This window comes from Bos grunniens, chromosome 14, assembly GCF_055505025.1.
Source record: "Bos grunniens cultivar Pamir isolate PY7600 chromosome 14, Bosgru_T2T1.0, whole genome shotgun sequence".
NCBI lineage: Eukaryota > Metazoa > Chordata > Mammalia > Artiodactyla > Bovidae > Bos > Bos grunniens.
Genome location: NC_141178.1, coordinates 72,341,414 through 72,364,841, shown reverse-complemented (window position 1 = coordinate 72,364,841; position 23,428 = coordinate 72,341,414). Strand labels below are relative to the sequence as shown.

Sequence of the window (23,428 nt, the reverse complement as noted above, 5' to 3'; positions counted from 1 at the left end):
AAAAAAAAAACCTTGAACACTCATCTATTCATCCATCCAATCAGCAGAGAGACTAGGCTTCCCCAATTTCTCAATGGTCATTTGGAATTTAAAGCATTCATTTGAGATCAAGTCTGTTTTTTCAAAGGCACTGACAAAAAGAAAATGACAGACATCTGTTTTTTCTTTATATATTTTTCTCTTTTTGAATTAATAATTTGCTTTGGCCACAGTTCTCATGGAGCATTTGTCTAATTAGACTATATTTCTCATAATACCTTAAGCTAATGGCTAAATGAGTTGCCTTTATGCACTAGAGTTGAGCTTTAGCATTTTTCCAATATCTGGTGAAAATATCCATTCACATAAACAGAAACTCCATAATAGCTACATGTGGAAGTTCTGAGGTAATGTCTCCTTTCTCAAAAAAGCTTCAATTTGGAATTTTCCAGAGTGACCCATGAAGCAGTCTGAAATTCTCCATTCCCATTGGGTCAGATGAACTTATTGAGAGCAGACAGGGGAGATGTTGAATGACTGCCATGTTCCAGTCGGTGCAAGGTTTCTAGTCCCTGGATCACAAAAGGATTCCTAGTCACAGATGGAAAGGAAAATAGGTCAGTGCCCTAGAATTAGTAGGTGGGGAAGAAAAAAGTGGAATAGCATTTCTTGAGTGTCTGTAAGGTGCCAGTTCTATACACGTGGCTTTTAATATCACATTTCATTCTCAAACGAACTAGGTGGTTTCTCACGGACTATTAATCCATTTTATTGGCGAGCCCTGGGATCAGGAAGGACACTTATCCAGGGAGGGTTAACCTGCAGGATATAAGCAAACCATAATGTATCCTGTCCTGAAAACATGGCCATATCCCATCAGTGGTCTTCTCTTTGGAATTTGAAGTAGGCAGCATGGAGGGGATCAGATAGATAGCAGGAACAACTAAAGTTTTGAAAATGTTGGGTAGAGAGACACCATGAAATAGAATCACGTTGGAGATATATTGGAGTAGAGGATAGGGTGTGGGTCCAGAATTAATGAAAGAGTGAGATGTTATAAAAAAAGTTGATGCCTTGAGATGATGAGTATAAGCTTTGAGTGTAAGACTGTAAGTTTTGAGATGGAATAGATGTAAAAGGATTGCAACACAGATATTTTACTGAAACAGTAAGACTGTCTCCATGGCAAGCTGAGAATGTCCTGAGGTCAGTCATGTCTTACTTTTGTTATAACCACACAGCTAAGTGCAGTTCATCTTTATCAAGTACAACTTGATTAACACTTATGTATTGTCAATGCACTTGCTTTCTAATCCCATTCTCTATTGGAACATCTTTTGCCTAACTTTGGTTGTTATCTAATTCTTGTATTATTATGTAGTTCATTATGAGATTATGCCTCAAACCCACAGTTGTATTAGAAGATCTACAGTGATAGAAGTATCTCTGTTTGCCTCTTTTGACAAATTCCAAAGTCTTCTTTAAATGTCAATATTAGCCAATTGACACAACAATACATTAAAAATATTGATTTACAAGTGGGCCTTCTAATATTTATATTAGAACAGGATCTTTAGTAGACCACAGGACCCTTTATCCATCTGTACCTAATTCTCTACCTCCACTGGCTCTTCCCTAAAGATGTTATCCATATATAGTATTTGGGGAATTTGCTCTTCCTTTTTCATCTCCATTGTGATTTGTTTTCATCTTTTATGTTACATACATTTTCTCTGGACACAGTCATGGGCAATTACATTCACTTCCATTCTCAGCACTAATATTACAAAGAGTGAGTGAAGTTGCTCAGTCGTGTCTGACTCTTTTTGATCCCATAGACTGTAGCCTACCAGGCTTCTCCATCCATGGAATTTTCCAGGCAAGAATACTGGAGTGGGTTGCCATTTCCTTCTCCAGGGGATCTTCCCAACCCAGGGATTGAACCTGGGTCTCTCACATTGCAGGCAGATGCTTTACCATCTGAACTACTTGGGAAGCCCTCAGTATTACAAAAAAACCTCTAAAAACTTTGCATCATTCCATAAAGTAATAGGTCATTTGTCAGACAGATGTAAAATGTTGGTTCTTAGGAATCAATTTTATCCAGGGGATCTTCCCAACCCAGGGATTGAACCCAGGTCATTGCTGTTGCTGCTGCTAAGTCACTTCAGTCGTGTCCGACTCTGTGCAACCCCATAGATGGCAGCCCACCAGGCTCCACCGTCCCTGGGATTCTCCAGGCAAGAACACTAGAGTGGGTTGCCATTTCCTTCTCCAACGCATGAAAGTGAAAAGTGAAAGTGAAGTCGCTTAGTTGTGTCTGACTCTTTGCATTGCAGGCAGATTCTTTACCAGCTGAGCCATAAGGGAAGCCCCAAAATACTGGAGTGGGTAGGCTATCCCTTTTCTAGTGGATCTTTCTGACCCAGGAATCAAACCGGGGTCTCCTGCATTGCAGGCAAATTCTTTACCAACTGAGCTATCAGGGAAGCCCTAAGAATTGGACTATAAAGAAAGCTGAGTGCTAAAGAATTGATGCTTTTTAACTGTGGTGTTGGAGAAGACTCTTGAGAGTCCATTGGACGGCAAGGAGATCCAACCAGTCAATCCTAAAGGAAATTAGTGCTAATATTTATTGGAAGGAATGATACTGAGGCTGAAACTCCAATACTTTGGCTACCTGATGTGAAGAACTGACTCACTGGAAAAGACCCTGATGTTGGGAAAGATTGAAGCCAGGAGAAGAAGGGGACGACAGAGGATGGCATCACTGACTTGATGGACATGAGTTTGAGAAAACTCTGGGAGTTGGTGATGGACAGGGAAGCCTGGCGTGCTGTGGTTCAGGGGGTTGCAAAGAGTCGGACATGACTGAGTGACTGAACTGAAGGAATCAATACCTACAACAGTGATTTTAAACATAATGGGTGCTTTTATTATTTGACATGTATCTTCTAAAAGTGGTTTACCTTTAGACAGTACCATGCTCTACTCTTTCAGTTTCACAGTCCAGCAGTATTCTTAGGACAAAATGACGTGTTAGAAGAGCCGTGAGAAGCTCTCACATGGCTGAGTCAATCGACAAGAAAATGCACATTTAGATTTTTGTGGTGTTTTGACCACAGTTTGGGAGTGTGAGGACTTTTCTGGTAGCCATTTCTTCTGTAAGTTCCTGAAGAACTTGGTTTTGCCTGTGCCATGGAATGCCACTTCTCGCTTCTGCTTGACCTCATTGTTTCCAGCTCATACAGTCACATGGCTCTTGGGCACATCCAGTAAAAAGCCAACCACAAAAACGAGCAGTTGCTGTTTATAAAATCCACACATTGTTATATAATCCAGATGACAGCACAAGTGTGAAATGCTGTTAATATTCAGCTTTAACCACAGTTTTAGCACTTGTAGACAGCAAATGTGCTGCTGGGGTGTCCAGTTTTATGTTAGGAAAAGTCCTGGTAGAAATGGAAACTTTATGAGCTGGGTCTATTACACTGAAATTTTATTGTGTCTGTTACTTGCTGAGGTACCAAGGGGCAGTGAATTAGATGCATATGAAGAAGCAGAGTGAGTTTTCCACTAAGTCTTTGGTTGGTTCTGCCATCATTCAGTGCTCTGAGGTATGTAGCTATGTGCTTTTTTGTGACAGAGTTGTAGCTTCAAAATATGAAGCTGAACATATCTGGTATTGGGTCGTTTATAGAACTAAACTTTGTCTCTCCAGGAACATATCATCATACTTAGGAAAGCCATTTAAATATGGCAGGAAAAGCAACCAGAAGAAGGCATAAAGCAGTAAAATAACTATAAATCCTTTGCTTTTGTTTGCTTCTGAAGTCTCATAATATAAATACTTATATCTCTGTATTTATCCATAGGTTATATCTTTTTATCAGAGACAGAAGTCTTTGAATCCAAGTAATGGGACATTTGACTGATAGTGGATATCGCCTGTAACAAGAAACTGGAAGACAGTGCTGGTTGAATGGTTCCATTATGCTGAGGTTCAATTATGATTTACTTGGCTTTTCTCAAATGGGCTCAGGTGGATACTGTAGCTCCAGACGTCATTTTCGTATTTAAGATGGTGGGAAGAAATGATTATGACTTTGTTTTTGAAATCAGGAAAACAAAAGTCTTTTTTTTTTTTTTCAAACCCCCCGAAAGCTTCTTACATTTCACGAGCTAAAATTTGAACCACAGCTATATTGGTGACAGGAAAAGTAGAGCATAAGATGATAATGATTGGCTACTAATCAATAACAATTAATCACCCAGGAATGAGTACATCATGAGTCACAACAAAATCTAGGTTATTTGGGCAAAAAGGTGTTCTGGGAACAGAGGAGACACGGGACAGTGTTTGCCAAAATACCCTTCAGGTCCAGTTCAAGTCTTATCCTCTAATCCCGTTGGTTTCCCCCGATCTCTGCTTCTCCTTCTTGCTCTTGCTTATCTGACATGGCCAATCAATTTCTCAGTGAATCTGGAAGTGGAGTCCAAGCCATAAAGTCGATACTGAATTATTAATAAAAATTATGCATATTTAAGGATGAGAAAGGAAGGCAATAAAATGAAGTGAATTTCAGAGCAGGGGCTTTGGAGGTAGGAAGAATAATTTTTGAGTCCTGGTATTGGAGACTCCATAAATATCTCCAACTTAAAAGACTCTTGGCTTCCTTAAATGCCAATTTTACCATGAAAGCAATAATAATAATGCTCAATTCAGAAAGTGGTATTGAGGAGTAAATGCATGTACAACACTTGCATGCAAAGCACAGTGCCCAGCTTATGGTAAAGCACTCAGTAAATGTTACGTATACTAGAATTGTCTTTGTTCAGGACTTGAAGACTATTTTGATACCATGGTTTTATACAGATTGTAATATTCAGAGTTATGTATGTTAGTTTAGAGCTCTAGTAAATGCCTTGGATTATTTTGCTTCAGATAAATGTGTCAGGTTATTGACAACACACATCCTGGACATCGTTGAAGCCAAAGGACAGGTGTTGGAGATTCAGAAGTGAAATGGTTGGTAAGTTTACCAGTTTTAAAAAAAATGCATATAAATAGCACATACACACATACAAACATACGACAAACTGAGGAAAATTCTTCAAGAGATGGGAATACCAGACCACCTTACCTGCCTCCTGGGAAACCTGTATGCAGGTCAAGAAGCAACAGTTAAAATCAGACATGGAACAACAAACTGGTTCAAAATTAGGAAAGGGGTACATCAGGGCTGTATGTTGTCACCCTGCTTATTTAACTTATATATAGAGTACATAATGTAAAATGCTGAGCTGGATGAAGCACAAACTGAAATCAAGATTGCCAGAAGAAATATCAATAACCTCAGATATGCAGATGACACCACCCTTATGGCAGAAAGCGAAGAAGAACTAAAGAGCCTCTTGATAAGGGTGAAAGGGGAGAGTGAAAAAGCTGGCTTAAAATTCAACATTCAAAAAACCAAGATCATGGAATCCGGTCCTGTCACTTCATGGCAAATAGATGGGAAAACAATGGAAACAGAGACAGACTTAATTTTACTGGGCTCCAAAATCATTGTGGACAGTGACTGTGGCCATGAAATTAAAAGACACTTGCTCCTTGGATGAAAAGTTATGACAAACCTAGAGAGCATATTAAACAGCAGAGACATCACTTTTCCGACAAAGTTCTGTGTAGTCAAAGCTATGGTTTTTCCAGTAGTCATGTATGAGTGTGAGAATTGGACCATGAAGAAGGGTGAACACTGAACAATTGATGCTTTTTGAACTATGGTGTTAGAGAAGACTCTTGAGAGTTGCTTGGACTGCAAAAGATCAAACCAGTTGGTCCTAAAGGAAATTAACCCTGAATATTCATTGGAAAGGCTGATGCTGAAGTTGAAGCTCCAATACTTTGGCTATCTGATGCGAAGAGCCAACTCATTGGAAAAGACCCTGATGCTGGGAAAGATTGAAGGCAAAAGGAGAAGGGGATGACAAAGGATGAGATGGTTGGATGGCATCACCGGCTCAATGGACGTGAGTTTGAGCAAACTCCGGGAGATGGTGAAGGATAGGGAAGCCTGGAGTGCTGCAGTCCATGGGGTCACTGAGACTTGGGGTCACAAAGAGTTGGACACGACTGGGTGACTGAACAACAACAACATACAAACATACAGACATAAGGTGGTTCATGTGGATGTCTATCATATTAGAGTGTTTCAGTATGACTTGAGATAGAAAGATGAGTTCTGTTTAAAATCCAGTTTCACACCTAGAGTTTTGTAGATAAATATAAAGATAATAAAAAAGATTAAAAAATAAAGATACAATTAAAAAAAGAACAATTTGGAATATAGGGCTGATCAATTAAAAATGTTACATAATATTTTTTCTACTTTATTTTCTATTTGGACTGCAAATGTTTAATCTCCATGTATATAAGTTTGGTGGTATAGAATTATAGAATGGTAACTAAAGAGGATAATAACAGATGTCAGAAGCCCTTCGTAAAGGGAATTAATATAAGATGATAAAAAGGATAAGTGGCCAATATTTATCAAGTGAATGTGCCACTTTCAAAAGTTCTTTCTATGAGTAAAGATCTTTCCACATATTATTTCAAACAATGCTGATGTCAGCTGTATGAATTTTAGTATTCTCCTAATTCTGAGGTGAGAAAAACCACTATGTAGAAAGAATATATAACTCATGCAGGTTTCTATATGTCATAAATATTGTAACTAAAATGCAAACCCAAGTCTGTTTCACCCTAATATTCAAGATTTTATCGCCAATGATATTCTTTTTTCTGACAGAATTTAAATATTTTATTATATAGTTATCTCCAAATTTGAGCTTCATTTTTTTTGCTATATACTTTATTTTTTTTTTTAATTTTATTTTATTTTTAAACTTTACATAATTGTATTAGTTTTGCCAAATATCAAAATGAATCCGCCACAGGTATACAAGTGTTCCCCATCCTGAACCCTCCCCCCTCCTCCCTCCCCATACCATCCCTCTGGGTCATCCCTGTGCACTAGCCCCAAGCATCCAGTATCGTGCATCGAACCTGGACTGGCAACTCGTTTCTTACATGATATTTTACATGTTTCAATGTCATTCTCCCAAATCTTCCCACCCTTTCCCTCTCCCACAGAGTCCATAAGACTGTTCTATACATCAGTGTCTCTTTTGCTGTCTCGTACACAGGGTTATTGTTACTATCTTTCTAAATTCCATATATATGCGTTAGTATACTGTATTGGTGTTTTTCCTTCTGGCTTACTTCACTCTGTATAATAGGCTCCAGTTTCATCCACCTCATTAGAACTGATTTAAATGTATTCTTTTTAATGGCTGAGTAATACTCCATTGTGTATATGTACCACAGCTTTCTTATCCATTCATCTGCTGATGGGCATCTAGGTTGCTTCCATGTCCTGGCTATTATAAACAGTGCTGCGATGAACATTGGGGTACATGTGTCTCTTTCCCTTCTGGTTTCCTCAGTGTGTGTGCCCAGCAGTGGGATTGCTGGATCATATGGCAGTTCTGTTTCCAGTTTTTTAAGGAATCTCCACACTGTTCTCCATAGTGGCTGTACTAGTTTGCATTCTCACCAACAGTGTAAGAGGGTTCCCTTTTCTCCACACCCTCTCCAGCATTTATTATTTGTAGACTTTTGGATAGCAGCCATTCTGACTGGTGTGAAATGGTACCTGATAGTGGTTTTGATTTGCATTTCTCTGATAATGAGTGATGTTGAGCATCTTTTCATGTGTTTGTTAGCCATCTGTATGTCTTCTTTGGAGAAATGTCTATTTAGTTCTTTGGCCCATTTTTTGATTGGGTCATTTATTTTTCTGGAGTTGAGCTGTAGGAGTTGCTTGTATATTTTTGAGATTAGTTGTTTGTCAGTTGCTTCATTTGCTATTATTTTCTCCCATTCTGAAGGCTGCCTTTTCACCTTGCTAATAGTTTCCTTTGATGTGCAGAAGCTTTTAAGTTTAATTAGGTCCCATTTGTTTATTTTTGCTTTTATTTCCAATATTCTGGGAGGTGGGTCATAGAGGATCCTGCTGTGATGTATGTCAGAGAGTGTTTTGCCTATGTTCTCCTCTAGGAGTTTTATAGTTTCTGATCTTACGTTTAGATCTTTAATCCATTTTGAGTTTATTTTTGTGTATGGTGTTAGAAAGTGGTCTAGTTTCATTCTTTTACAAGTGGTTGACCAGATTTCCCAGCACCACTTGTTAAAGAGATTGTCTTTAATCCATTGTATATTCTTGCCTCCTTTGTCAAAGATAAGGTGTCCATATGTGCGTGGATTTATCTCTGGGCTTTCTATTTTGTTCCATTGATCTATATTTCTGTCTTTGTGCCAGAACCATACTGTCTTGATAACTGTGGCTTTGTAATAGAGCCTGAAGTCAGGTAGGTTGATTCCTCCAGTTCCATTCTTCTTTCTCAAGATCGCTTTGGCTATTTGAGGTTTTTTATATTTCATACAAATTGTGAAATTATTTGTTCTAGCTCTGTGAAGAATACTGTTGGTAGCTTGATAGGGATTGCATTGAATCTATAAATTGCTTTGGGTAGTATACTCATTTTCACTATATTGATTCTTCTGATCCATGAACATGGTATATTTCTCCATCTATTAGTGTCCTCTTTGATTTCTTTCACCAGTGTTTTATAGTTTTCTATATACTTTAACTTAAAGACATTTGTAATATCAGTACATTACAGAAATCCTGAAAGAAATTCCACTAGCTTATTTACAAAACTGAAGTTGGATGTAGAAAACTTATGGTTACCAGGGGATACAGGAGAGACGAATACATTGGGAGATTGATACTGACATATACATATTACTATACATAAAACAGTAGGAAATGGCGGCCCACTCCAGTATTCTTGCCTGGAGAATCCCATGGACAGAGAAGCCTGGCGGGCTATAGTCCACTGTCGTGCAAAGTGTCAGACACGACTGAAGTGACTTAGCATACATAAAACAGATAAATAAAACCTGCTGTGTAGCACAGAGAGCCCTACTCAATACTCTGTAATGGTCTGTATGACAAAAGGACAAGTGGATATATGTATAACTCATTCACTTTGCTGTACAACTGAAACTAACACAACACTGTAAGTCAACTACACCAATAAAAATTTTAAAAAGTATTAAAGGAAAGCCAGCACCATATAAACAACATACACTTAAATAAAAGAGATGAATGCTTAACATACAGAGTAATGTTTTTTATTCACTGATAAGCTAAAGGTCCATTTCAAGATGTTTCTTTCTTTTGTATGATTGATTTGTTTTATTAGCAAGCAAAGCCCTATAAAGGATGGCTTCATCTAGTCCTCAGACTCAGATTCACCTTCATCTTGACTAATCTGGAAGTAACAAAGCCCGTAGGTCTCCTTGTCAGATGCAACCACATGAAGCCAATCAAGAAGACTGTTCTTTTTAAGGTAACTCTTGGTTCAGTTCAGTTCAGTTCAGTCGCTCAGTCGTGTCCAACTCTTTGCGACCCCATGAATCACAGCACACCAGGCCTCCCTGTCCATCACCAACTCCCGGAGTTCATTCAAACTCACATCCATCAGGTTGGTGATGCTATCCAGCCATCTCATCCTCTGTCATCCCCTTCTCCTCCTGCCCCCCAATCCCTCCCAGCATCAGAGTCTTTTCCAATGAGTCAACTCTTCCCATGAGGTGGCCAAAGTACTGGAGTTTCAGCCTCAGCATCATTCCTTCCAAAGAAATCCCAGGACTGATCTCCTTTAGAATGGACATCAGCAGATGAATGGATAAGAAAGCTGTGGTACATTTACACAATGGAGTATTACTCAGCCATTAAAAAGAATTCATTTGAATCAGTTCTAATGAGGTGGATGAAACTGGAGCCTATTATACAGAGTGAAGTAAGACAGAAGGAAAAACACCAATACAGTGTACTAATGCATATATATGGAATTTAGAAAGATGATAACAATAACCCTGTGTATGAGACAGCAAAAGTGACACTGATGTATGGAACAGTCTTATGGACTCTGTGGGAGAGGGAGAGGGTGGGATGATTTGGGAGAATGGCATTGAAACATGTAAAATATCATATATGAAACGAGATGCCAGTCCAGGTTCAATGCATGATACTGGATGCTTGGGGCTAGTGCACTGGGATGACCCAGAGGGATGGTATGGGGAGGGAGGAGGGAGGAGGGTTCAGGATGGGGAGCACATGTATACCTGTGATGGATTCATTTTGATATTTGGCAAAGCTAATACAATTATGTAAAGTTTAAAAATAAAAAAAAAATTAAAAAATGCAAAAAAAAAAAAAAAAAAAAAGAATGGACTGGTTGGATCTCCTTGCAGTCCAAGGGACTCTCAAGAGTCTTCTCCAACACCACAGTTCAAAAGCATCAATTCTTCGGTGCTCAGCCTTCTTCACAGTCCAATTCTCACAACCATACATGACTACTGGTAAAACCATAGCCTTGACTAGATGGACCTTTGTTGGCAAAGTAGTATCTCTGCTTTTGAATATGCTATCTAGGTTTGTCTTAACTTTCTTTTCAAGGAGTAAGTGTCTTTTAATTTCATGGCTCCAATCACCATCTGCAGTGATTTTGGAGCCCCCAAAAATAAAGTCTGACACTGTTTCCACTGTTTCCCCATCTATTTCCCATGAAGTGATGGGACCAGATGCCATGATCTTAGTTTTCTGAATGTTGAGCTTTAAGCCAACTTTTTCACTCTTCTCTTTCACTCTCATCAAGAGGCTTTTGAGTTCCTCTTCACTTTCTGCCATAAGGGTGGTGTCATCTGCATATCTGAGCTTATTGATATTTCTCCCAGCAATCTTGACTCCAGCTTGTGCTTCTTCCAGCCCAGCGTTTCTCATGATGTACTCTGCATATAAGTTAAACAAGCAGGGTGACAATATACAGCCTTGATGTACTCTTTTCCTATTTGGAACCAGTCTGTTGTTCCATGTCCAGTTCTAACTGTTGTTTCCTGACCTGCATATAGGTTTCTCAAGAGGCAGGTCAGGTGGTCTTGTATTCCCATCTCTTTCAGAATTTTCCACAGTTTATTGTGATCTACACAGTCAAAGGCTTTGGCATAGTCAATAAAGCAGAAACAGATGTTTTTCTGGAACTCTCTTGTTTTTTCCATGATCCAGCAGATGTTGGCAATTTGATGTCTGGTTCCTCTGCCTTTTCTAAAACCACCTTGAACATCTGGAAGTTCACAGTTCACGTATTGCTGAAGCCTGGCTTGGAGAATTTTGAGCATTATTTTACTAGCATGTGAGATGAGTGCAATTGTGCGGTAGTTTGAGCATTCTTTGGCATTGCCTTTCTTTGGGATTGGAATGAAACTGACCTTTTTCAGTCCCATGGCCACTGCTGAGTTTTCCAAATTTCCACTGGTATATTGAGTGCAGCACTTTCACAGCATCATCTTTCAGGATTTGAAATAGCTCCACTGGAATTCCATCACCTCCACTAGCTTTGTTCATAGTGATGCTTTCTTTTTTTTTTTTTTCATAGTGATGCTTTCTAAGGCCCACTTGACTTCACATTCTAGGATGTCTGGCTCTAGGTGAGTGATCACACCATCGTGATTATCTGGGTCGTGAAGATCTTTTTTGTACAGTTTTTCTGTGTATTCTTGCCACCTCTTCTTAATATCTTCTGCTTCTATTAGTTCCATACCATTTCTGTCCTTTATCTAGCCCATCTTTGCATGAAATGTTCCCTTGGTATCTCTAATTTTCTTGAAGAGATCTCTAGTCTTTCCCATTCTGTTTTCCTCTATTTCTTTGTATTGATCTTGAGGAAGGCTTTCTTATCTCTTCTTGCTATTCTTTGGAACTCTGCATTCAGATGCTTGTATCTTTCCTTTTCTCCTTTGCTTTTTGCTTCTCTTCTTTTCACAGCTATTTGTAAGGCCTCCCCAGACAGCCATTTTGCTTTTTTGCATTTCTTTTCCATGGTCTTGATCCCTGTCTCCTGTACAATGTCACGAACCTCAGTCCATAGTTCATCAGGCACTCTATCTATCAGATCTAGTCCCTTAAATCTATTTCTCACTTCCACTGTATAATCATAAGGGATTTTATTTAGGTCATACCTGAATGGTGTAGTGGTTTTCCCTACTTTCTTCAATTTAAGTCTGAATTTGGCAATAAGGAGTTCATGATCTGAGCCACAGTCATCTCCTGGTCTTATTTTTGCTGACTGTAGAGAGCTTCTCCATCTTTGGCTGCAAAGAATATAATCAATCTGATTTCAGTGTTGACCATCTGGTGATGTCCATGTGTAGAGTCTTCTCTTGTGTCATTGGAAGAGGGTGTTTGCTATGACCAGTGCGTTCTATTGGGCAAAACTCTATTAGCTTTTGCCCTGCTTCATTCCGTATTCCAAGGCCAAATTTGCCTGTTACTCCAGGTGTTTCTTGACTTCCTACTTTTGCATTCCAGTTCCCTATAATGAAAAGGACATCTTTTTTGGGTGTTAGTTCTAAAAGGTCTTGGAGGTCTTCATAGAACCATTCAACTTCAGCTTCTTCAGCGTTACTGGTTGGGGCATAGACTTGATCACTGTGATATTGAATGGTTTGCCTTGGAAATGAATAGAGATCATTCTGTCATTTTTGAGATTGCATCCAAGTACTGCATTACAGACTCTTTTGTTGACCATGATGGCTACTCCATTTCTTCTAAGGGATTCCTGCCCACAGTAGTAGATATAATGGTCATCTGAGTTAAATTCACCCATTCCAGTCCATTTTAGTTCACTCATTCCTAGAATGTTGACATTCACTCATGCCATTTCCTGTTTGGCCACTTCCGATTTGCCTTGATTCATGGACCTAACATTCCACGTTCCTATGCAATATTGCTCTTTACAGCATTGGACCTTGCTTCTATCACCAATCACATCCACAGCTGGGTATTGTTTTTGCTTTGGCTCCATCCCTTCATTCTTTCTGGAGTTATTTCTCCACTGATCTCCAGTAGCATATTGGGCACCTACTGACCTGGGGAGTTCCTCTTTCAGTATCCTATTATTTTGCCTTTTCATACTGTTCATCGGGTTCTCAAGGCAAGAATACTGAAGTGGTTGGCCATTCCCTTCTCCAGTGGACCACATTCTGTCAGACCTCTCCATCATGACCCGTCTGTCTTGGGTGGCCCCACGGACATGGCTTAGTTTCATTCAGTTAGACCAGGCTGTGGTCCATGTGATCAGATTGGCTAGTTTTCTGTGATTGTGGTTTCAGTCTGTCTGCCCTCTGATGCCCTCTTGCAACACTTACTGTCTTATTTGGGTTTCTCTTACCTTGGACGTGGGTTATCTCTTCACGACTTCTCCAGCAAAGTGCAGCTGCTGCTCCTTACCTTGGAGGAGGGGTATCTCCTCACCACCACCCCTCCTGACCTTGAACGTGGAGTAGCTCCTTTCAGCCAAGATACTTCAAATACCATTTCTTAGAAATGACCACGATTTTATTCTTAAAGCTTTTAGTGTGAACAACATTCCCAAGTTTTCCAGTGTTTCCATTCACTTTAACCTTTTCCTGCAGAAACTGTTGAAAATTTCCAGAATCAAAAATTCTATCTTCTACTGGATGAGTAAGATCTAAATTAAACTTCCAGGTTGACTTAGGCTTCTTGTCTTTCTTTCGCGCCACCTTGAAGGCTTGCTTGCATGATCAGAGCGCCAATTATATTCTGACTACACCTGTCATTGTTTACTAACTACTTCAAATTATAATATTTGTTCAGTAAATAACTATGTAAAATAAAACCTAATTAGAATATCTCTAATGGAAGATGTTCCCTATCAGTTCCTATTTTACTAGTCACCATGGAATGATGTTGCTATTATTTTTATAAGAAGGCAGACACAAATAAGCACTTCTTTAATGAGATCATTTGTTTTCTAGAGTGGACTTGATTCTGCTACTTATCTTTAATCTCCCCTATTTAAATTTCACAATATGAGTAATAGGTGTCCTTATTAACACGTTGAAGAAATTAGGTTTAATAAAAGGAAACTGTGTCCTACACATTGATCAATGTTTTCTCAGACTTTTGGATTTCTGAATACTTTTGTGTTCACAACACTTAAAATGTACTTGCATCCGCCTTAAAGGAAAGGAGAGGACAGATTGTGATGGCAGCACACGCGGTATTTCAGTTTTTATCGATCACACGTTCTAGAAGTTAAAACAACTTTGATTATCTGAAGGAAGAGTTAAGAAAAAAATATTAAGAAATACATGATGCTGATAGGGAATTCATGTTTTGGCATTTACGATCCACATAAACCAGGTTCTAGAGTCACAGCTGATGCTACCAAATAAACCAGCTCCCTCCTCTGTATATCCTTTTCAGTTTCCCATGAATACCTAAAATCCAGCATGTCCCAAACCAAACCCATCACCTTCCACCTCCTCCCCCATCCCACCCACCCCCAAGCAAATGATCATCTTCTCTGGGTACTCTGCTCATTGATTGGCATTTCTACCCAGCCCATTTCCCAAACCAGATATCTCACTTCATGTTCCCTCTCCTCCTACATCTAACCAAGACTTGAAAAATCTAAAATCAATAATTTGCAAATCTCCATTTTTAACATCCACCTGGCACTGCCTGAATTCAGGCCGCCATCCTTTGTCAACTTCACTTGAATTGACACAATGGTATATTGTCTCCAGTGCTGAGTGGTCCCTTTCAAGCTGTTGTTCTGTAAACTCTAGCAAGGTAATTTTTGGTTTAAGCGAGACTGATAGTGTTGCTTATCTGCTTATCAATCTTCAGGGGTTATTCTTGACTTCGGGAAGAATTCCACATTTCTTAGGAGGATCTCACTGTGCCAATGGTCTCTGCCACCTTCTTCACCTCCATCCCCCACCCCACCACACTGCTGACATGTTTCAGCCAGGATGGATGCTGTGTGCTTCTTGCCGAGGACTCCGGCTTCCATCACTCTTGGTAGTCTGCACATGGTACTCTTGCTTCCTGGAAACCTTTGCTTCCCTTTACATCCATTTGAGTGAGTAATTTTTCAGATTTCAGCTTAACAATTGCTTGCCCTTGGAAGCCTTTCCTGATTTCTAGGACTAGGCTTTCCCTTATCTGCTTCCCCTACTGTTCAGTGACCTCTTTGAAGATCTGTGGTTCTGTTACTAAAATTACATCCTGCAGTCTGTCATAGAGCCCAGCATACAGTAATCGTTCAATAAATACTTATTGAAGTTATGGCATGTCTACCGGAAAAAGGAAATTGGGGGCATTTGCTGAATTGCTTCAGCAAATTACTTTGTCTCAATTATTCTGATATTTTGAGATGAAGCCTGAGAGAGACAGAGCGCATGTTCATACACGTCTAACTTGAGTGATTAGTGTTATTACTGTCAATCTTTCCTTATCTGAGTTTGGATGAATAAACAAGTCTTGCTCAGAGGCCAGAGAACTTAGAATAACTTCTGACTTTGAGAAGTCAAACCACTTACATTGGTCTTATATTGCTGTGTGACAAATTACCACAAAATCAGTGGACTTAACATAATACCCATTAATTAGCTCTTAGTTCTCTAGGTCAGAAGTCCAGCATGAACTGTCTGGGTTCTCTGCCCAGGGTACTACAAGGTAGACATTAAGATGTCAGCTGGATTGAATTTTCATCTTCATGCTCTAGGAAAAAAATCTCTCTTTTAATCTCATTCTTGTTGGTAGAATTCAATTCTTAATAATTGTAGAACTCAGGTTCCTGTTCCCTTGATGACTGTCAGCTCTCAGCTTCTAAAAGCCTTTTACATTCTTTGCCAGGTAGCCCCTTCCATATTCAAGTCAGTAAAGTGAGAGTGAAAATCACTCAATTGTGTCCGACTCTTTGTGACCCTATGGACTGTAGCCCACCAGTCTCCTCCCAGTCCATGCGATTTTCCAGGCAAGAACACTGCAGTGGGTTGCCATTTTCCTTCTCCTGGGGGATCTTTCCAACCTAGGGATTGAACCCAGGTCCCCTGCCTTGCAGGCCTGTGATGGTGTGGCCACTTATTTGCATGGTTGAATTGCTGACTTTCTTTTCTACTGTCAGCTGGAGAAAACTCTCTGCTTCTAAAGGGCTCATGTGTTTAGGTCAGGCCCACCCTCATACTCTTTATTTCTTTCTTTTTTTTCTTAATTTTATTGCAGTATAGTTGATTTACAACATTGCATTATTTTCTGGTATACAGCAAAGTGAATCGGTTATACATATACATATATCAATTCTTTGTAAGATTCTTTTCCCATGTATGTCATTACAGTATTGAGTAGAATTTCCTGTGCTCTACGGTAGGTCCTATCAGTTATCTATTTTTTTTTAATTGGAGGCTAATTACTTTATAATATTGTGGTGGTTTTTGCCATACATTCACATGAATCAGCCATGGTGTAGTAGTATGTATATGTCAACTCCAGTCTCCCAATTTATTCCTCTCCCACTTTCCCCCTTAGCAACTGAAAGTTTATTTTTTCTTTGTCATAAAGTCAGTTGATATGGGATCTTAATTACCTCTGCAAAACCCTTTCACAGCAGTACCTATATTAGTGTTTGAGTGACTAAATAAGAAGTATGAATATGCCAGGGTCCAAAAGTCTCCTGGGGCATTTCAGAATTTCGCCTGCCACATCAGCAAATTGTATAAAAAATAAAAATGATTGAAAACCAAATAGAAAATCTACAACAGAATTTGGTGCTCATAGTTGGATTTAGGTGGATGGAGACATGTCCTAATAGTGATGTTTGATGTTATAGAATGAGGACCTTGTCCAATGCAAACATCAGTCAATGTAAATTGGAGGCTGTGTTATTGATTTAGCTCCACATTTCATAGCTTTCTCCCTCTCTCTGACTGGCCCTGGATGCATGTTTTACCAAATTCTTTATCTTTTCCCACTTGTCATTATTATCCTTGCTGCCATCATTTTCATTGCTACCATTCATTGAATATTTATTCTGCATCAGTGTGCCATGTATCTTTTCAATTCCTTCAGCAGCTCTTACTTAGTTATTACTGTGTTCATTTCATAAATTCACTTAAGACCATTCAGCACATAAGTGGCTGAAACTCTAGTTGTGCGACTCAAGTCCAGTATTTTATCTCAGTATCATGTCTGTGTCTTTCGAGATTGTGATAAACTAGATTCATTCAGGATCATGTGTTGGTAATATAAGGATCAGAATGCAGTACCTTGAAAATTCAAATTTTCTCCTTAAAACTTTTCATAAGTCAAGTCAGTAGCTAAAGACACATCCCACCTGCCTTCTGAGCAAATGGCTCTTATGGGCAGATAACACATCCCACGTTTATTTCCTCTGTCATGATCTGTTAATTATGAACTAAGTGACCGAATCATCTTAATAAAACCGGCCTCTGAATACTGAACTGTAAACTTCCATGAATCAGGATCATATGTCCTGTGAGGATTTTTTCTTTCTTTTTAAATTGAGTTTCACTTTAACATTCCCAGTAAAGTGTAACAATAGGATGCTCTGTTTCAAGAGTTTAGTCAGACCCAGCTGCTATGAAAATAATATGTTTGAGAAAATTGACTTGACATTTGATGGCCTTATGATTCTTCTGACAGGATATAATCAACTCATTAGGGAGAAACAGAAGCCTGCCTTGTGTTGCTACGTAATTCTGGGCATGACTGCATTCCCTCCAAGTTGGGTGGCTGAGCTTTCAGGGAAAACTAGGGCTCCGCTGCCTTGGGGCCAGCAGGCAAAGTGACTGAATTTATGTTCTTTTCCTCTGTCTACTGCCCTTGATCTGATGAGTGGGAAACTTTACTTTCTTAAGCCAACATTTTTTTTTTCTTCTTTTTCTTCTTTTCCTCTCCTGAAGTCTAAATTTATAACAAGGGCTGGGATTTAAAAGATTCTCTCAGCCTTCCCTCCACTCAGGAATCACTGGGGCAGCTCTCTTGGGAAAGTGATTAGAAGCAGGAAGTGGCAATTAGGATGCTTGATTTCAGTTCCCAGGACTATCGTGAGTTCTCTGTGGGCCTCTGACAGACTCATCTTAACTTTTCTGCTTACTCCCCTGCCATGAAACTCCAGCGTCCAACTCCCTGCTGCTTTGTCCATGTTTTTCTCCAAATAGGCAGTTTGGAGGTAGGACAAGTCAACCATCTTTAGTGTCTAAATCTCAACTCCCTAGCACCCAGGAAGAGATGAAATTTCTTTAGGCCACATTTTCACATCTGTAAAGTGGGACCAAGAAGAACCACCTTGAAAAGCTATTGTGAGTGCCAGAGGAGATCACTTATAGGACTAGCAGGTTCTTGGTGTGGGACTTTTTTTTTCCCCCAGAGTTTAGCTTTTTTATTTATTTATTTTTCTTTAAAAAATTTTTTTTTAAATTTTTTTATTTTTAAATTTTATTTTATTTTTAAACTTTACAAATTGTATTAGTTTTGCCAAATATCAAAATGAATCCACCACAGGTATACATGTGTTCCCCATCCTGAACCCTCCTCCCTCCTCCCTCCCCATACCATCCCTCTGGGTCGTCCCAGTGCACCTGCCCCAAGCATCCAGTATCGTGCATCGAACCTGGACTGGCAACTCATTTCATACATGATATTATACATGTTACAATGCCATTCTCCCAAATCTTCCCACCCCCTCCCTCTGCAACAGAGTCCATAAGACTGTTCTATATATCAGTGTCTCTTTTGCTGTCTCGTACACAGGGTTATTGTTAGCATCTTTCTAAATTCCATATATATGCGTTAGTATACTGTATTGGTGTTTTTCTTTCTGGCTTACTTCACTCTGTATAATAGGCTCCAGTTTCATCCACCTCATTAGTCTTAAATTCTACACTAGGTTTGTTTTCCTGGAACTTTCAGCAACTTATGTCTTTCTATTCAAGTGGTCAGTAAATATGCGCTTGACATTGTGTTACAAAAGGCCTCAAAATAAAGTAATCATACTGAATATGACATTGAATTATCGCAATGATGGTGATTTATATGCATTTCAGGATTTTTAGCTTACAAAGCTATTATTCAGTCTATTCTCAGTTATATAGGGTTCTGATTCACTGTATTATGGTATCACCAGAAGAGGAACTCTGTCTTTTGTGTCCTGAGCATCTAGGGAAGTTCCTAGTACATAGAACACATTCCTTGAAGATGTGCTAAATGAGTGAATTTAATAACTAAATGTCCTTCAAATATTTTTCAATCTCTATGCTTGACTTCCTCTTGTATTCTTTATACTGGGGATCAGCAAACTATAGCCTATGGACGAAATACTGCCTGCTGTCTGTTTTTGTAATAAAGTTGTATTTAAGCAGAACCATGCCCGTCCACTCTTGAGAAGGAAATGGCAACCCACTCCAGTATTCTTTCCTGGGAAATCTCATGAACAGAGGAGCCTGGTGGCCTACAGTACATGGGGTCGCAAAGACTCGGACATAACTTAGTGACTAAACAAACAGCAGCAATGCCCATCCGTTACATATTGTCTATGGCTGATTTTGCACTACAGCACAGAATGAAACCGTTGTGACAGGGACTGTATAGACTGCAAAATATTTACTATTTTCTTTTTCCAGTTTTTGCTTTGTAACCCCTACTCATCCTTATTGAATTTATTTATATGACTTCCTTTCTGGAATGCCTCCTTTGAAGTTTCCTAGTTTGGTTAGTCACTCCTGGTCATGGGCCTAGGTCTAGGTCTAGTCGCTTCTTGTACTTTTCCTGTTAAAGCACTGATCAGCACTTTGCACATTAAGAAACCCACCTTATTAGGGATTACTTGATTTGTCCCGAATAATACCAGTAAGTAGAGAGAATGGATTTGCTCTGAGATATATCTGAATCCAAGGGTTACTTTCTTTCTACTACACCTTGTTCAGTTGCTAAGTTGACTTTTTGTGACCTCATAGACTACAGCACTCTAGGCTTCCCTGTCCTTCACCATCTCCCGGAGTTTACTCAAATTCATGTCTGTTGACTCGGTGATCCTATTCAACCATCTCTTACTCCATCTTCTCCTCTTTTCTTCAGTCTTTCTGAGCATCAGGGTCTTTTCCAATGAGTTGGCTCTTCGCATCTGGTGGCCAAAGTATTGGAGCTTCAGCTTCAGCATCAGTCCTTCCAGTGACTATTCAGAATTGTTTTGCTTTAGGATTGACTGGTTTGATCTCCTTGCAGTCCAAGGGATTCTCAAGAGTCTTCTCTAACACCACAATTTGAAATCAACAGGTCTTTGGCTCTCATTCTTCTTTATGATCCACCTCTCACATTTGTACATGACTATTGGGAAAACCGTAGCTTTGACTATATAGACCTTTACTGCCAATGTGAGGTCTCTGCTTTTTAATATGCTGCCCAGGTTTTTCATAGATTTTCTTCCAAGGAGCAAGTGTCTTTTAATTTTATGGCTGTAGTCAGTCTTCAGTGATTTTGGAGACCAAGAGAATAAAATCTATCCCTGCTTTCTCTCTTTCCTCTTCTATTTGCCATGAAGTGATAGGACTGGATGCCATTATCTTAGTTTTTTTAATGTTGAGTTTCAAGCCACCTTTTTCACTCTACTCTTTTACCCCCATCAAGAGTCTCTTTAGTTCCTCTTTGCTTTCTTCCATTAGAGTGCTATCATCTGCATATCTGAGGTTGTTGATATTTCTCCCTGCAATCTTGATTCCAGCTTGTGATTCATCCAGCTGGCATTTCACATGATGTACTCTGCTGCCGCCAAGTCACTTTAGTCGTGTCTGACTCTGCGACCCCATAGACGGCAGCCCACCAGGCTCTACCATCCCTGGGATTCTCCAGGCAAGAATATTGGAGTGGGCTGCCAAGTGAAAAGTGAAAGTGAAGTCGCTCAGTCATGTCTGACTCTTCGTGACTCCATGGACTGCAGCCTACCAGGCTCCTCCGTCCATGGGATTTTCCAGGCAAGAGTACTGGAGTGGGGTGCCATTGCCTTCTCTGTGATGTACTCTACATATACATAAAATAAGCAGCGTGACAATATACAGCCTTGTTGTACTCCTTTCCCAATTTTGGACCAGTCATTTGTTCTATGTCCAGTTCTAACTGTTGCTTCTTGATTCACATATAAACATATACCCCCTCTTTTTTGGATTTCTTTCCCATTTATGTCACCCCAGATCATTGAGTAGAGTTCCCTGGGCTATAGATTAAATAGATAACTAACAAGTAGGTTTTTGTTATCTATCTTATACATAGTATCAATAGGGTATATGTGTGAATCCCAGTCTCTCAATTCATTCTTCCCCTCTCTCCCTTTCAAACCTGGTGTCCATACTTTTGTTCTCTCTGTCTGTGTCTCTTTTTCTGCTTTGCAGATAAGATAATATATACCATTTTTATAGATATCACATATATGCATTAATACACAATATTTGTTTTTCTGACTTCACTCTGTATGGTGGTCTCTAGGTCCATCCACATGTCTACAAGTGGCACAATTTTGTTCCTTTTTATGGTTCAGTAATATTCTGTTGCATACATGTACCACCTATTCTTTATCCATCAGTCTGTTGATAAACATTTAGGCTGCGTCCATGTCCTGTCTATTGTAAACAGTGCTGTAATATTGGGGTGGATGGGTCTTTTTTGAATTAGAGTTTTTTCTGCGTATATGCCCATCTTCGATTGATCCTTTTTCATTGCCCACTTCCCACAATATACTATGAATTCAATTACCTAAATATTCATAGAATATGGGCACATTAATAGAAAGTGGAATATTTGATTCCACAATTATTCACTGAACACCTGGTATGTCATAGGCTCTGTGGCACTTCTCTCCATGACATGTGACACTGTCTTCATTTATGCTCTCATTACATTTTATCTGGATTCAGAGTATTATTTTGTGACTGACTGAGGCTATTTAAAGGGCTTAGACTAGATAAGTAAGGATTAGTTGACAAGAAAACCAATTAGACTAGGTCAGACTGTTCATTCTTTTATCATAAGTTGACATCTTTGATTTATAATTAGAACCACATTTGATTCTAATCTATTTATATGGGATCCATGCTGAGGAAAAAATATCACATAGATGATGAGTTAGAAAGTTAAGAGCCAGTTGCCTTACAGTGATTGGAATGAGACAGTTACTCAAGTATTTTCTACTAGTTACAAGCACCAAAACAGCCAAATGAATTGGTATAGATTTCCATCTATCCAGTTCTAAAACATCCATTATATTGATTGTAGTAGATCAATACTGGGGTCCTTCTTTCCTATCAACTGTGAAGGAAACATTCATATCTGTTCTCTCCTGGCCTACATTGTTGTCTAAAAATAGGGTCAGTGCTTAGGGACCTTATGTCAAAAGTAATAAAAGTGACTAGAAATAGCCCACTTTTGAGTATGATATAGTAATAGGTTGCCTCATTGTGAGTAACAAGACCCATTACCATATTCTGGTGGTGAGTCCATGACCAGGAGCAAGTCACTTAAGTTCTTTGAGGCTCAGTTTTTGTTGTTTTTAAATTGATGTATAGTTGTTCACAATGTTGTGTTGGTTTCTGTTGTATAGCAAAGTGAATCAGCCACAAGCACACACATATCCCTTTTTACTCGTATTTTCTTCTAATTTAGGTCACTACAGAGCATTGAGTAGATTTCCCAGTGCTACACAGTAGATTCTTATTCAATTCAGTTCAGTAGCTCAGTCATGTCCTACTCTTTGCAACCCCAGGGACTACAGCACACCAGGCTTCCCTGTTCATCACCAGCTCCCAGAGCTTATTCAAACTCATGTCCATCAAGTCGGTGATGCCATCCAACCATCTCATCCTCTGTCATCCCCTTCTCCCACCTTCAATCTTGCTCAGCATCAGCGTCTTTTCAAATGAGTCAGTTTTTTGCATCAGGTGGCCAAAGTATTGGAGCTTCAGCTTCAGCATCAGTCCATCCAATGAATACTCAGGACTGATTTACTTTAGGATGGACTGGCTGGATCTCCTTGCAGTCTAAGAGACTCTCAAGAGTCTTCTCCAACACCACAGTGCAAAAGCATCAATTCTTCGGTGCTCAGCTTTCTTTATGGTCCAGTTCTCACATCCATACATGACTACTTAAAAAACCATAGCTTTAACTAGATGGACCTTTGTCAGTAACATAATGTCTCTGCTTTTTAACATGTTGTCTAGGTTTGTCATAAGATTCTCTTTAGTGATCTCTTTTATGCATAGTAGTGTATGCATGTCAATCCCAATCTCCCATCCATCCTGGCCCCCTTTCCTGCTTTGGTATCAATGAATTTGTTTTTTACATTGGTGTCTCCATTTCTGTTTTGTAAATAAGATAATCTATTGAGCCTCAGTTCTGCCCTCTGTAAGCTGAGGTTAACTGCCTGACATCTTTACAATATAATT

The 23,428-nt window shown here is 39.3% G+C and overlaps 1 protein-coding gene and 1 pseudogene across 40 annotated transcripts in view; one reads left to right on the top strand and one right to left on the bottom strand.

Annotated features, from left to right (window-relative positions):
- Positions 1-23,428, top strand: part of LOC147359668 (uncharacterized) — a 587,603-nt gene that overhangs the window by 402,638 nt on the left and 161,537 nt on the right. The window contains exon 5 of one of the 40 annotated variants that reach the window (XM_086335515.1): positions 20,719-21,000. The exons of 38 other annotated variants lie outside the window; for them this stretch is intronic. The gene's annotated coding sequence lies outside the window, so the exon portion shown is untranslated. Of the gene's footprint in view, positions 1-3,854; positions 4,931-20,718; positions 21,001-23,428 lie in introns of those variants that run through there. One more of the 40 variants, XM_086335514.1, reaches the window with a different exon arrangement.
- LOC147359669 (ribosomal protein eL22-like pseudogene) lies at positions 9,343-14,912 on the bottom strand (annotated as a pseudogene).